The sequence below is a fragment of the Osmerus eperlanus genome, chromosome 23 (assembly GCF_963692335.1).
Source record: "Osmerus eperlanus chromosome 23, fOsmEpe2.1, whole genome shotgun sequence".
In the NCBI taxonomy this organism is placed as follows: Eukaryota; Metazoa; Chordata; class Actinopteri; order Osmeriformes; family Osmeridae; genus Osmerus; species Osmerus eperlanus.
The window spans coordinates 5,335,838-5,352,356 of record NC_085040.1 but is presented as its reverse complement, the minus strand read 5'-3'; positions in this window follow the sequence as shown (position 1 = coordinate 5,352,356).

Genomic DNA, 16,519 nt, shown 5'->3' with positions numbered 1-16,519 from the left:
GATTTTATGATTATTATATTAACATATTCTTGATTTAACCCTTGTGTTATCTTCGGGTCATTCTGACCCATCAGTCATTGTGACCCACCGTCGTATTGCGACAACTTTTCCACATACAAAAACAAAGTGAAGCATTTTCTTTTAACCGTTGGGCTGTCTCAGACCCCCCCACATTGCAAAGGCTAAAAAAAATAATATTTGTATTTGTTTTTGTATTGGGTGAAACTGGGTAAACACAACGATGGTTCGTTATGAACCTTTGGGTCATGTGACCCGAAGGCAGCACAAGGGTTAAACAGGGATGATTCTCAAGAAGTGAGTCGTTTTTCCCCCAGTTAACGCCACCCCGACTGACGATTATCCCGACTGACACAGTGGATGCACCGCTGCCCTGCCGACCCGGCCCTCCTCTAGAGACCTGAGCCGGTCAAGGTTGTGAGTCGTGCTCACACGCTGGCCTCAGGTGTTAATGACTGGGTGGGAGTGGACACCACCAGAATATTCAGACACAGAGGTTCTGACACTGAACACACACACACACATAGCTAAATGGGGACAGTGCAGCACTTGGGACACACACATATCAGTTCATGCATATATTCATGTAGGTGATGGTAAAAAGGCAGATTCAGGCTGAGCTACACCACACAGACACGCACATACCTACTAATGAGGACCTGGGGTCTCTTCAGGACAGCCCTGCCTCTATCACCTGAGGGAAGCTGGGTACAGGCACTGCCTTACTTTAAGTCTATTTCTTTCTCTGTCTCTCACTCCATCAGAACACTCCCGTTTTCACTAAATGTAGAGGGTGAAATGACCACTTATTCTCTCTCCCCGAGGGAGGACGAGAGAACCATGACAAATTCCTTCTGTTTCACCTGTTTTGTTGAGATGTCTGCCGTGACCGCAATTGTATCTTGTTTTATTGTGTTCCGCTCTGTTCTATTCTGTTCCATGTCGACACTCTTCCATGTAATCATCTGCCACTGAGAGAGCTGTTTGGAGAGAGCTCTCTGAATGTCGAGGGAGGGAGAGGAGGAGAGAGACAGAGAGAGAGAAAGGGGGGGGGGGAGACCTGAAGCAGAAAATTCCCGTTTCAAATGCTAAACAGATCCCTGTCTGTTCATCATCTTTTCAATGAATGGGAAATTAGTCTGTGTGGAAGAGAGGAGAAAAATCTAATTTGATTTGAGATTAACTGTGGAAGAATGGGCCATCCTTTCTTTCTTTTTTTTTTACCCTCCAATGAATTCAGTGTTGAGGTCTCTTTTTCCTCTGCGCCCCGCTTTCTCTTCTCCCACATCAAAACGCCGGGGAGGCAGAATGGAGATGAAAGCACCAGATGTGAACCCATACGTACCCACGAGGTGGACATGAGAACACACACATACACACACACACCACATGCAGACTGAATAAGCATTATCTCAACTCTCACACACACACCTGTGGGATCTGTAAGCAAACTTCACCGAGCTAACAAACAATATTAACACACTCATCCTGTTGCCCCTCTGTAATCACAAGGTGCACTCAATCAGCTGCTTTTTAAGAGGCTATTATGATCACTGGGGCAAGCATGTGGGACAAGTCTTGGCTTTGTTGCTGTCAGGTCACACACACCTTCCCCCGGCCACCTTTTATTACATCTTCAACTGAATTTATATATTGGATTATTATTTGAGAAGTGAAAAACGTAATCTATTGTGATTTTCTTTAGGCCTGTTTGCTGAATACTTTTCACAAGCTAGGGCTAACCTCCAAACTCGCAACCATTGTGTTCCATTATAATATGTATCCTCCTGACAGATGCAAAGAGACATCTATATATATTTGATCATACATTGCGTCCAGTGTCTGTGCCTATATCGATTGACATTTAGCTGTAAAGCTAAGCTAGGCTAATGTATTAACCCTTGTGTTCTCCTCGGGTCGTTCTGACCCATCAGTCATTGTGACCCACCGTCGTATTGCGACAACTTTACCGCATACAAAAACAAAGTGAAGCATTTTCTTTTAACCGTCGGGCTGTCTCAGACCCCCCACATTGCGAAGGTTAAAAGAAAAGTATTTTTATTTGTTTTTGTATTGGGTAAAATTGGGTAAACACAATGATGGTTCGTTATGAACCTTTGGGTCATGTGACCCGAAGGCAGCACGAGGGTTAAATGGAGCCCGATAACCCAGCTGTCCCACAGGGGCAACAGTAAACAACAGCTGTGTGGAGCCCATTCTGGCTCCTAGTGCTGACAGTTGCCTGCCTCAGGCCTGCAACTTACAGCTACAGATACAGCTGTGTTGACCAAAATAGCAAGAAGGGGATTGGTGCTGTGCACGTGTGTGTGCATCCTCTCGACCAATAATTGTTCTGACACACACCTCATCATGTCCACACCTCACCCCTGCGCTCTCGCAGTGTCACGGGCATCCCAGCCATGCTCGTATTGATTTTAAAGCTCTCGTGTTTAAAGGCATATCTTTGCAGTCTTGTTGCGTCCTACACTCCTTCTCGTTCTCTTCGCTCTGCCGATTCATTTTCACTTCAGTAGCCCCCCTCCCTCCCACCCCAAGGGATGAAAACATGTTCCCTTTCAGAGGCCCTGAGCTATGGAATGCTCTTGCTTTTACAATTATGAACGCCGCTATCTTGGATTGCTTTAAGAAGTTCCTTTTATTTAAGGTTGCCTTTCGACATATATCTTTATTTGTTTTATGTGTGGTTACTGCTGCATGTTAGTCATTTTGTGTTAAGTCTTTTCAATTTGTTGGCATGGTGGTTTTTGTATGTTATGTGTTTATTCAATGTTGTAGCACTTTGAGTATAAGAAAAGAGCATTATAAATACAAGGTATAATTATTATTATGATTATTAATTGATTACCATTCCTTTAGTGCATTCTGTTTAGGTCAGCCTGGCATGTGTGTGTGTGTGTGTGTGTGTGTGTGTGTGTGTGTGTGTGTGTGTGTGTGTGTGGAATTACAGTTCCTCCTCAAGAATTAGATTTTCCGAACGAAGAAGTGGTACACAGTGGTGACCATATGGTACCCCTCTCCTCACAATCAAGAGCTTCCATCAGAACAATAACACTATTGCTACCACTGCTGTGGCAGTAAATAAACAGATGCTCTGATAGCAGGAACACCTCACACGTCGATGTAGGCAGTCACATGGATGGTGAAATGGAAATAGCAGACCTGCTGTTTCTAGTTTCTACTGTTTGTTCTGGCACTGTGCTCCTCAACAAACCAAATCCCTCACAGGAAATACTGTCGTTCTGGCCTTCTGTGAAATTAGCTTAGCTTAGCATTGCTCAGTTCAGCCGTCTAACCAAGGCGTGAGGTGACAGTTCAAGGGCACAGAATGTCAGTTGGTAGGAAACGAAAGGAGGCACAATAACAGCCCTTTTTGTTGTCGTCGCTATTTTGTGTTTTTGAAGAGCCATTCAGATAATTACTCCATTTAGAGGTGGCGTTTCCATGGCGAACTAAAGGAAAACAGATGTCTGTACTCTCGCGGCGGGGGCTGCGAAGGGATGTGAGGAAGCTCCGAAAGGAAGCGCTGCATCTTTGAACCCCCGATGACCTTTGAAGCGAGGCTTTGCACAATCGACTCGTTCGTTGGAGTCCGCTTTCATCCATAGAGAACAAAGCCAGGACTCGCTGTCCACTTACCACAACAGGTGAGCTGCACCAATGTTGACACACACACGCGCATGCACACACAGGCACAAACAAACACATTGGCACACATGCCCTGAAGTACCACACATACACACACACACCCCAATGTAGACAAGGATTCACCTCAAAGCACCCAGTAAACACCCTGGTGTCATCAACACCAGATCACCCCGGAGCCTTGTTAGTGAGAGCACAGTGGTAGATGTCGAGGTGCCATCACACCCAGGCTGGGACTGGACCCTGGGGACTGGTTAACCAGCAGACCAAGAGGTTCAGGCCTGGGAGGGTCCATGTCGAAAAAAACCCTCCTGATTAACGGAGGATGGTTGTGGAAAACCGTTATCGACCAGCCAGGACACCCTGGAGAGGAGGTTCCCCTGTGCAGCTGTGTTGTTCTCCCCCGAGATGGCAGAGAGGGGAGCAATTATGAATCAATCCCTCGTTCCCTCACTCTCTCCCTCCTCTCGTTCAGTCCCAAAAAAGGATATAAAGCACTCTCCCTCCAGAGAGGGGAGACGTTTCACGGGAGAGAGAGAGAGAGAGAGAGAGAGGAGGACAGGAAAAGGGGGAGGGAGAGAAAGAGGGAGAGGAAGAAACTTCCACCCCGGTCTCTTGTCAGTGTGCGGTTTGCGAGTGTTTGAAGAGAGGCGGCGAGCAGTCGGGAGAGAGAGAGAGAGAGAGAGAGAGAGAGAGAGTGAAGATATTCCTCCACCATGGGGTGAGTAGTTCTGTGATGACAGGGATGCGGGCTCAGCTGGGCTTTACAGTCTGACCACAACCCCATTTGTCTGTGAGAGAGACGAGAGTTCCCATCGCTGGGAATGTTTCTTTTTTTGTGTTTTTTTTTTAATGAGTGACATGAGAGATTTTGTGAGCCTGTTCAAGTGCGTGTAACTGGGTCGAGTGTGTGTGTGTGTGTTTACATTCCCTCTCTGGTGAGTTATGCTCCCTCTTCACAGAGTCCAGGAGTTGTTCTGAAAGGAAGAACACACAGTGTTCACAGAACTGAAATCACCTCTGCCATTTTGTGTGTGTAGGTGTGTGTGTGTGTGTGTGTGTGTGTGTGTGTGTGTGTGTGTGTAGACTACATTACTTTTAAGTGCATGGCATTTGAACAGACCTTTGTCCGTAACTGACTACATAATGGAACAATCCCCAAACCCAATTCCCTTCAATGTGAAACTTCCACAGCGCCTTGTGCTGAGGTAAAGAAGCCAGGCAGACGAAAAACAACTTAAGTGTCCCCCTGTCTCCAAGCTGCAACGTTTACGTCGCTGAGATTTACATTCTGTTTCCAAGTCAACCTTGTTTTCCTCTGGTTGTGTCGGGATGATTGATCTTCCTCTGCGTGCCGCAGAGACCGGCGGAGCTCACGCGTTTACACGACTGCCAGCCAGGCACGTCTAATCTCACACTCATCTGACAGCGGTGCAAAAAAATCGCATGGGGTGAGGAGGGGGGGGGGGGGGGAACGGGGGGGGGGGAGGGGCGTGGTTTTAGGAGTTGCCTTGCACGTCCATGATGACCAATGTATGCAACATAAACACTTGTCACTGTAAAAACTCGCCGCAGGTCCCAGGCCAGCGTCTTCTGCAGACGGGAGCCCGCAGGGGTTGTGGGAGTCTGATTTCTCCTCTGGAGAGAAATTCCTCAAAGGGGGGGAAAAAAACATCCCGAAACGCCAGAGCAGTCACCTCTGACCTTTTGAGAGTGGACTATTCTGATTGGCCGGACGACCGTGAGGCGAGGAGAGCTCAGCTTGGCGGAGACTCTGCTCCGGTTAGTTTCCTGTTCGAATCGGAGGGAAAATGGTGTAACTATTTCTGTCCTTTTCTGTTCTATATATAGCATCCTCTTTTGAGCTCACTTTCTCTGTCTGTCTGTGTTTATGATTGATGGTCTTTGTGCTAGAATGTCAAATTCTGTCTGCAAACGCTCTGTTGACTCTTGATGCTGTCAGCCTGTCAAACAAGGTCAATTTTGATCCAAAATCCTTGTTTCACTCCTCTTAGTTACCCTAGAGCTTGTTTCTGCAGAAATAGGTTAGCTTTGGTATGTACTTCCAACGTCTTGCAAATGCTGCTCTTTATAAGGCTTGGGCTAGAGAGCATTCTCAACATTGTTCTCTTTATCTGGGATGTACTACTGCCAATTCTGGTGGCTTATCTGTGACGTCAAGAGGGTATACAGCCGGAGTTAGCATTATGTGGTTAGCATTATGTTGTTAGCAGGGCTACCTGAGGGGAAGAAGACAGAACGTTATGGTTGGTCTTGACTTTATAAGGCCAGCTCTCCTCTCTCTCTGCCTCTCCTCATTCCACATGAGACACGCAGCAGTCTGGTTCAGTTGCTCCGCTCGTGGAAATGCCTCCAGGGCTCGTTCTGGGATCCATGGGATCCCGCCCCGGGTGGCTGCGGTAGAGTTGTTTGTGTCACGGCGGAGGCAGAGTTGCAGTGGATCACATGTGAGATTAAGCTGGATGGGTGAACTGCTTGACTTGGTGAAAGTGTTGAGGACTTTGGATGAGGTGTGTTGAGTCGCGATGTGTGTTTTATGATTTCGAGGAATGATCAGAGAATGGTGTTGTCAGAAGTCTACTGTGCTGTTCTGGTTCAGAACCCAGACTATAAGGTTGAGGTAAATGTGTTGAGTGGTATTATGATCCAGAAACACGCTGCTCAGCTCAAGGGACATTCAGTATAATCTTCTTTAAACTTTGCCCTTGTGTGCTGGTTCACGTAACTTTTTTTTAGCACTGCACAAAAACGTAAACACGGGAAAAGCCAATAAAGAGAGATTACGAGACCATCTACTAGGAAAAGGTTGATCTCTAAATGGTTTTCGTATCTCTATGTTGCCTTTTTACAATGACCTGAAATTCCATGTAAAATCTCTGTCTCACATAAATTTCCGTTTTGTTCCACTGCTGTTAAACATTTCAACAACATGCACCTTGTTTTAATCTCCAACCACAGTATGTCACAGCGCCAACCTACCTATCAAGGTTCTGATTACACACACACGAGGGACTGTTTATAGAAGGATATTTGCTCTTTCTCTGGTGACAGAGAGCCCCTGCTGGTCTAACGGCTTGATTAATGGCTCCGGTCGCTGACTTCATTTGGATCAGGACTGCGAGGCCTGCTTGGAAGTTATTACTTTATAATGGGAACATATAAGCAAGGGCCATGTGCTTTTCATCACGTCCGGGAGATGACAAATGTCCAGGCAACATGAACAAGGTTGCTTAGTGACGGCGACCCTAGTTGTGTTCCAGCTCTCTCTCTCCCTCTCTCTCTCTTTCTCTTTTACTGTTTGGCACGTGTGCCTAGCCATTTTACTGTCTTTCTCTCTCTGGTGATCTAGACAGACTTTGCTGTGGTCGGAGACATTCTTCATACGGTTTCATGAGTCACTTATTCCCTCTGGGGGCGACAAGGAAAACCCGAGTTCCCAGTGTGTCTGTCCAAACTCCCATTTCTGGGGTGTGAAATATTCCATATCCCACTTTGCTAAAAATAACTTGGGCAAGTTGGTCAAATCGGAGCCGCTGTGGAAAAGAGACTCTTTGGTAGATTAACTTATCAGCCAACTGAAGGGTGAAATGGTTTAACATGGTGGAGAAGAAACCTTCATGACCCTCACATCACTACAGAGCAGGTTTTCACTGCCTGGGTCCCCTCCATGTGACTTCCTGAAAGCATTTCTCCCTAGAGCTGTGAAAGTGTGCACACCCCGGTCTCACACCTTCACACCTCACTGTCAGGACAGCGGGGAAGTTATGACAACGGCTCCGGAAAAGTCTGTGACAAAGAGCCCTATCTAAAACTTCACTTAAACTGAACAGGTCACCTATTTCCCAGCAGGCTTGAGACCAGGCCATGACAGCAGGCCATGACGCTAAATCTAGGACATCATTTCCGCTGGCGAGGTTGCCGTTTCAGACGCCTCAGCGTTTATGCGAGGAGTTAAATTGATTCAATAAATCACTGAGTGGGCGAGAATAAACAGAGAGACTGTGAGAGGAAGATGAATGTTTGATACCTAAATATGGCCTTAGCCTTCCACTGTCCTCTCTGCTGAGTGGAGGGATAGGGGAATGTTAGCTTGTTCTGTCAGGCTAATATCAGGTCTATACAGTCAGAGACAGGTGTTCAAACATCCCCAAAGTGTTCAAAGCGATGGGACCAATTGAAGTCATGTTGAACTCCAACCCAATGCACACATACCATCTTCTACTCATGGAAAATACCAGTTCCTAAAAATAACATGAAGGTTTGGAGGTCAAATCTCTTTCCAAACATTGCCTTTTTTCATGGATCATGCTGACATACACAAGCCTGACCTTGACTGATATTGTTACAGTTAAGCAAGCCCCCTAAAGACCAAACCATTAGTAATGACTTTTACCAGCCTCTCACGCTATCCAACCACAAACTAACACAGAGTTTATTTACCCCAGGACATGGTCATTACAGTAAACTCACAATTACTGCAATTGTCCTTCTTACAGGCTGTTTATTTTCTATTTACATTATACAGCAATTGAATTTTGAGCTCTTGTTACTGTAGTGGTCACAGTATACAAATAGTAGTACTTTTAGTCAACAACACAAATATATTGCTCTAAATTGTAATTTGGGGAACAAAGGCTAAGAAAACAAGGAAATAAACAAATAATTGTTGCCTGGGTAACAGAGCTTGAGTACAGTACTGTTCATTGTGGGTCAGCATCCTATCTCTGACCAGGGTCAGGCCAGAGATTTTCCTCAACTTCACAGGCAATGCTTTCTCTAGCCAAACAGCAGGGAAAATGCCCCTGAATGCCTGAGCCATCCCTGACAAGACTCAAGAGCAATGTCCCCACAAGCTTCTTCCATGGCTTGGAGAAGGTTGTTCTGTCATAGGGATTTCTGTCATAGTGTGGCACGGATCTCATTTGAGATTGTTGTTCTTCTTCCTCTTCCACTGCCTCTTCCTCTCCCTTGTCCACCTCCTCTCATTTGGACAATTCTTCCTTTTCTTCTGATATTAGCATCCATGATTTCAAACTACAGATCAGCTTAACCCTTGTGTTATCTTCGGTTCATTCTGACCCATCAGTCATTGTGACCCACCGTCGTATTGCGACAACTTTACCACATACAAAAACAAAGTGAAGCCTTTTCTTTTAACCGTTGGGCTGTCTCAGACCCCCCCACATTGCAAAGGTTAAAAGAAAATTATTTGTATTTGTTTTTGTATTGGGTAAAATTGGGTAAACACAACGGTGGTTCGTTATGAACCTTTGGGTCATGTGACCCGAAGGCAGCACAAGGGTTAACTTTGTATTCATTCCAAACCCCTGATTGCTTGTTGAGTATATTTGCTTGTTAGTGCTTACACATGGATAATTGGTTGTTAAGGTTGTTTGAATTGCGCTGTTTTGGGTTTACTTATCAAATGGCAGTGTTTTCTGAATGACATAATGGTGATAATTGTGTCTTAAAGTAAGAGCTGTGTTTAGACTTTTGCAAAGAAGTGTGAATGAACCTGAGAAATGTGTCAAAAAGGGTCAATTGTGTGTAAAGATTGGGGTACATGGTCTTTCTGCTGGGATTTGGCAAAATGGTTTTGTGGGGATGGCTTACACATACCATTTTTGTGTGTTAGCAATCGAGAAAAACTGTAATATCTGTTTGCCACTGCCACCCAGAGCTGCCAGTACCCTTGCTATGGCAACAGCAGCGGTGTGCCAACTCCCCCCCTTCCCCCCCCCCGCCGCCAGCCAATGACAAACCCCGATGGGCATGTTGCCACTCTGCAGGCGGGCAGACCTCCCCCCAGGGGAGCGGGATGAATGCCCGGGAGCTTCTCATCTCACAACACCCTGTCTGGTGCCCAGCGCCGCCCATTCATCACCAGGCTGACATCCCGGGCATGGGCCGGCACAGAGGCTAATTCTGTTAGCATTCACCCGCTGGCAGAACAGGAACCCCCGACGAACCCCTTTCTGAATGAAATGAAAAGACAGGATGTGCTTTTATGTCTGATAGAATGCCAGAGTTGAAACATTGGAAGTCGTGGCTCTGATCATTGTTAATTTCCCTCTCAGATAATAGCTTGTGGGGTATGTTTAGTTTTTTTTCATCTTTGTGGGCTGACTGCACAATGATCATTTCGCACCAAGGGGGCAACCTCGCAGAGAGAGAGAGAGAGAGAGAGAGAGAGAGAGAGAGAGAGAGAGAGAGAGAGAGAGAGAGAGAGAGAGAGAGAGAGAGAGAGAGAGAGAGAGAGAGAGAGAGAGAGAGAGAGAGAGAGAGAGAGAGAGAGAGAGAGAGAGAGAGAGAGACAAGGATGGTCAGCGTATACTGGGCAGAATGTGTGATCTGTAATGGACAGAACGTGTGCTGCTGAACAGGATTGATCGGAAAGCAAAAAAGATAGAAATAGTTCTTGAAAGTTCTCAGAAAAGAGACAAACTCAATAGAATTGGACTACTGCAATAGAAGCTTCTCAGAGTTATTTGATTTTCTCCGTAGTGTGAAAATGTCTTCCAGTAAATCTATTTATTATTCTCAGTAAAGACTCACATGCCTGACCTGAACGAGGTCACTCATTACCTCTCCTCAGACCTGTGGGAGGTGTCTAGACTCCTGCCTTCTACTGCCTGAAGTTTCCCACCTTTAAGGAAGGTCAAAAGGTTATCTGTTTCAGAACCTAATACCGGATAACACCAGTCTAGTCTCACTGTAGGTTCCAGAACATGGAGAGGAAAGTTGTAAGCGCACACACACACACAGCTCGCACACGCAACACACTCCCAGATAACTCGGGGAACAATGAATTCTCAGAACTGTCCTTGAAGTGAGAATCCATATAAGTTAATGTATAATACACAGACCTCCAATTACTTGGAGTTATGGTAAGTATTCCCTGAACCAGAGAAGATTCATCATAAACCATCAACTCTGGTGGTTCCCGGAACGTTCCTTTCAAACCATTTGGGGAATATTGTCAGTGAATCGGTCACAGCGTGGGGGCCTTGTGTTTACAGGATGACAGGGCACACAGCCTCTCCACTGTAAGATAACAGCATACACAGTATCGAGGAGATGTTCTATAATCTTAATTATTTACTGCTGGAATGTTCCCTGGAGGTCTCACGACAGGCTCAAGATACACCTCCTCATCTCCTCTTCTCCTCACTTCTGGAGCTTTCCTCATAAAGGCTCGAGGCAGACGCTGAAGATAAACGAGCTCGTCTTCACTCCTGTTTCCCGCCCTCGACCACTCACAGGGAGACTCACCGGCTTACTGTACAGTGTCGACAACTCTCGCCCTGTTTCCAGGCAACTAATGACCCTCCCACATGGCCTAATTCAGCGTGCGTGTGTGTGGGAAATCAAATTACAGCCGTGCTTTCGACACCTATCATTTAAAATCCACATTAGGGTTCATTTGGTTTTATTTTTGTTTTCAACTGGGCCTGTATAATTATAACATTCAACCTGGAATACCAATTAACCTGAAATCTAAATTATACTTAAAAATAAACTTTTAAAAGCCCGTCCAAAGTTTATTGGATGGACACTTTATTCAAATGTTTGACGACTTTTGACTATCTGACATCGCATGGAACACTGTAAAGTAATATGTGGTGGAAATATGGGTGGGTGCCAATGAACTAGGCAGTAGGTCATTAATTTCTGTATGGAGAAAGTGATTTAGGTCTTTCTGATGTTGGTCTGTTTTAAACTAAGGGCAACTGATTATCTCTCAGCTGCTAGTATCTCAGGAATGTGCACATAGTTCACCCAACCTATGCTATCTCGTTTACAGTTTTTCACAATTGTTCAAACACATTGCTTGAAACAGTCACCCATTTTCCTCAAAACTGTATACATATATATGTATATGTGGTATTACATCACTCTTCCTTATGTGTGTGTGTGTGTGCGCAGGTGTTTGTGTGTTGATGCATTGGTTTACCAACTTTTTCATGAACAGCTTTCAAGATGCGGGCGAAGCATGATTTTGACAGAAACATGACAGAGTGAAATGGATGATGAACACAGCGAGACATTTTGTGGTAATGAGACAGAGAAGAGAGAGAGAGAGAGAGAGAGAGAGAGAGAGAGAGAGAGAGAGAGAGAGAGAGAGAGAGAGAGAGAGAGAGAGAGAGAGAGAGAGAGAGTGAATAGAGTGTTTCAGAATGCTGGCAGTGCCTGACAATAGAACACTGTGTTAGAATACCACAAGAAAACCACCATGCATCAGAGATCAGGCTGATAACCCAACATCTAAACCCTCATCATCTACAGAACCTCTCACATTGCTGTTCAGTACCATTCGCATTTGCAGTCTAGTTCAGTGTGTCCCAACCCTGGTCCTCGGGACCCCCTGCCCGACATGTTCTAGATGTTATCCTGCACCAACTCACCTTGTGCGGAGCTTCATAATGACCCATCCAGTTGAATAAAGTGTTTTGGTGAAGGGAAACATCTAAAACATGCAGTCTAGATACACTGTCAGTCAACCCATTCTTCTATCCAAAGCCGCCCACAATACAATGATTTGGACAGAGTTTAGTACGAGTGGGATGTAAAACAAAAACGTATTAAAGCGTTTTATTTCTTTGTTGACAGACTGTGAAACCAATTGAGCAACACAAGATCCATTGTGCAGTGCTGAGCCTGTTATGTGTGGTGCACTTGTGCTGATTACAACAGAGGTACACACAAGAATATGTGCAAGGACGGATCGTACAGCTGACCGGTGGTTCGTTTGATCAAGCAAATGTTTGGTCCAAGGTCAGCAACCTGTATCCAGACCGTATTGCTAAATGTAGCACACTGCACATATGGTGCTTTTGAGACCAGCAGTAGCCCCAGAACAATGATCGGGTTGTCTGTGGGGGGTGAGGTGGGAGTCATGATCGAAAAAACGACATTGCCATAGAGTTTCAGAGTGAGTCATATACAGTAACTGCCAATGAGTCTTTGGGAGGTTTGCCCCAGATTGGCCCTGTGTGAACACAAGTGCACCCTGGGACACTGAGTCCAAGGCCCTGGGGCCGTGTTGTGTTCTGTTTGGTTATCTTACCAGCGGGGAGCTGTAATGAGTGTGTTTCCACTCTGCAGTCTTCTCCCTTCAGTATTTCCACTGGGTTCATTTGACAATAACAGCACACATGCACACACTCCTGTGCACATGCACAGGAGCACACACACACACACACACACACACACATGTACACACACAGACAAGCACACCTGCTCAGCTTTGTGAGCTGTCTCACTCTCACACACACACATACACACACACACACAGCTGCTCTCTGCTGGTAGCTGAGGCCGAAGCAAGTGAGTGGAGGAGGGAGACATTTCAGATGTAAGGAGAAAAGGAGGGTGAGGGCGTCACCTCATCCTTCCATTCTCATCCATATCCCTTGACTCCTCCTTCTGACAACCTGCCCTTGATCTTCTCAGACCCTTCGTTCTCACGACCCGGCTTGTCTGACTGCCCGGCGGGATTAACACTCAGCAACTCCTCCGAAGGTTTTTTACCCATAAGTGGTTGTCGTCCGAAAATGGAGGTTTGAAAAAGCGAATGTGCGTACCTGTACGTGCGTGTGCGTGCGTGTGTGTGTGCGCGATAACTGTAATTATACATCTCTTCAACCTGACAGTGTTATCTCATCAGCACTCACAGAGACTGACAGACAGGGGAGGCTGCTGTGCTGAAAGCCGCAGGTAGTCGGAACACAGCTCGCGAAGTTGTCCACCATTTTGATCGTTTGACACTGCTGTAACGGTCTATCTCCTAGTAGCACTCAGCAACTGAACCATCCCGAAGCTACGTCGTGCCAACATGGCGCCTATCTTAAATCTCCTTTTCCTGACGATGAACGTATTAGGTCACCATCATGCTCAGGGAAGATTAACAGGTTATCTCTCTGTCTGAAAACATATTCTTGCTGTTCTGGAATATACTCTAGTTTTAGCCACACACACAGCAGAACAGCATAACACGTTGCTGCACATCTCTGAGAACTTTGCGTATGATCTCAGAGAATGTGCTCTTCGAATCATACTTCAAGGAAGAAATATGACGTGTCGCGGTTGGCGCTCTCTGCTGGTAGTGCGTTTGAAACTCAAGGATAGCGCGAGGGTTCATTTCATTTGATGCACTTGGGAAACTGCTGCCCCCCTCTTCCTGCCGCCCCAGGTTCGCCTGTGCCAAAACCCGCTACTGACCCTCTGGGCCCCGACAGGGGACATACAGAATGCAGCCACCAGAAAGTCGTGGTCCCTGTGAAACCAGCCTGGATCCGTCCAATCAACAGACGTCCGTCTGATCCGTCACACGGGAACGAATCGATGAATCCCAGAGAGGACTATTTAACAGAATGTCAAGATGCCAAGGAGAAGGTAACATAACATGTGGAGTATGATTCTGGGGGTGGGGTGGGGGGGGAGGGGGGGGGGGGGTTGGGGTGTGTGTGTGTGGGGGGGGGGGGGGGTTGGGGTACTTTTTACCTTCCCAACCGATAGAACCTTTCCAGATGGGGGTCCTGGGGGCGGGGGGGGGGGGGGTGGTCTAGTGGAGTATAGGGGAGCCCATCTCTTCTGAGTTATGATTCCCATTATAAGGATGGAAAGGGCCGTAAATCTAGAGGGTAATTGGGATTCTGTCAGGCATCTTGCTTGAGAGATGGATGAAGCAGCGCTGAAAGTCAGAGAGAATTCCCAGGCTGGGAGCGGCACGCTCTCACAGCCAAACTCCTATCTGGGTTACAGATGAGTGGAAAAAGGCCCTTCTGAGTAAAACTGTACATGTTTGCAATCCAATAGGTATGTTTACTGTCAGTTCTGTCCAACTGTATACTGACATTATTATTATAGAAGGATATGTAAATGCACATTACATGTGTCTATGTGAGTCTCTTTCTGGTATAATGTTAATATAATGCGTGGAATCTGAACCATGAAAATAAACCCAAAGTTTAGGAATGAACAAAGGTGTGCATTGATTTGTACAAACGTTCTGCAACAGCTACAGTGCCCTTTCAAGTTTCAAAGGGAAACACAGTGTCCCTTGTACTTGATTTATAATATAAAATCGTTTTTTTCCAATCATATCCTGTTGGAGACAGCAGAGGCAGTTACGGCAGACTCATTTGGGCTCCCTACAAAACCATCCATCTTGATTCAGATGGAACACTGTCATCTACTTTTCCATTTCATCATCCGTCCTTTTTTTCAGTTTTCGTCCGGGAACATTGGCCTACGTAGGCGCTCTTTAGAAACCATATCTCATTACCTCTCTTCTCCCCTTTTTCATCTCAAGCGAAAAAAACGCCATAAAGAGCCTTTTCCCGCCAACGACAGTCATGAATGTGCTCCACTCCGGCGACACTTCCAACGGCGTCAACCGCCTCGCCAATTACGGCCCTCTTCTGAGGTTGACTCGAGGCATTTCATTGGCACTAAATGAATCCAATCAGCATCGATTTAGCACAGGTAACGTTTTCCCCGTTCTTGGCGCGGACGTCGGTACCCCATCGAGGTAGCGTGACACCTGGGAGGAGGTTAGCCGGCGTGTTGTTGGCAGTGCAGGTGAGCCGGCATGTCAGAGCTCTTCGGAGGAGATCTCCATACGGCTCATCGGGAAGCTGAAAAGCCATGCAAATGTATTCAAATGCATCTGCCGAGTGCTCGCCATGAGTCATTTACCCTCCGTGGACTTGTAGAGGTAATTATGGAATCACTCAAAAACTCAGACGAAACCGTGCCGGGTTTAGAGGTCCCTAGGCGGCAGGTTCTGTCTTTATCTACACACACGCGCGCACGCACACACAGACAGAGTCACACACAGTCACGTATGACCCACTTAGACCCCGTGCAGACACGTGTACAGACAACACATCTTAATAGACGTTCTCCTCCTGTGTCCTACTCTCTGTGAAAGATTGTTCCGAGTTCATCAACTCTTCTATCACGTGAGGTCTCAAAGAAGAGATTTCACTCCTCAAACAGGAAGTCTGCTTGTTTAGAGTTTGCTCCCGACAGGAAATTGCATTTTATGTGCATGTGGAACAGCACACAGTCTCCAGTTGTTCTGGCTCAGGCTCTCCTCGTGATGACTGGGATTTACTGTACAGTCGCTTCTCTTCCTGTAGACAAACACTTCATGTAAGTTTGCTTTGGAGACAGCATCTGCTCAACGATGAAAACGTACTGAATTAAACAAATATCCATAACTCTCCAAAACACGCCAGTTCCGAGGTGAGCTCTCTCGCTTCCAGAACACCAGGCTTTTCCTCGGGCAGAAAATACGCTCCGGCCTCCGACCTCTTTTCGGTTATTGATCGCGAGTGGGGCTCGCACTTGTCTCTGACGCTGCACAGAGACGCTCCTGTGTTTCCTCAGACGAGGCAGCGGGCGGCCATGACGCCTCGGCTCTCGGCCTGTTCGCTGCCCCCGAGCACACAAACACGCTTGTTTGAATGCAGACTCAAACAGTCGAGGTGTTCTCGCGTCCACGAGGAGGTTTTCTTCACAAATGCCATTCAGAACATCTACGGTACATAGGGTCAATGCAAGAAAGTAGGGTCAAAATGTCGTATAAACATGGTAGACATTAACAGAACTTGTAAGAATGCTATCAACTGAAACATAAACATTGAGTTTATAAACGGCATAAACAACTAGCGGTTGAAATGAAGAGTTCCTTGCAGGCTTGATATAAATCTCACTTCGCAAGTCTCACTATCCCAGGAAATCCAGTCAGACATCCAATGTCACACTTACGCAGCAGCGACAAATTAAACACAACACTAAACACCGTAGC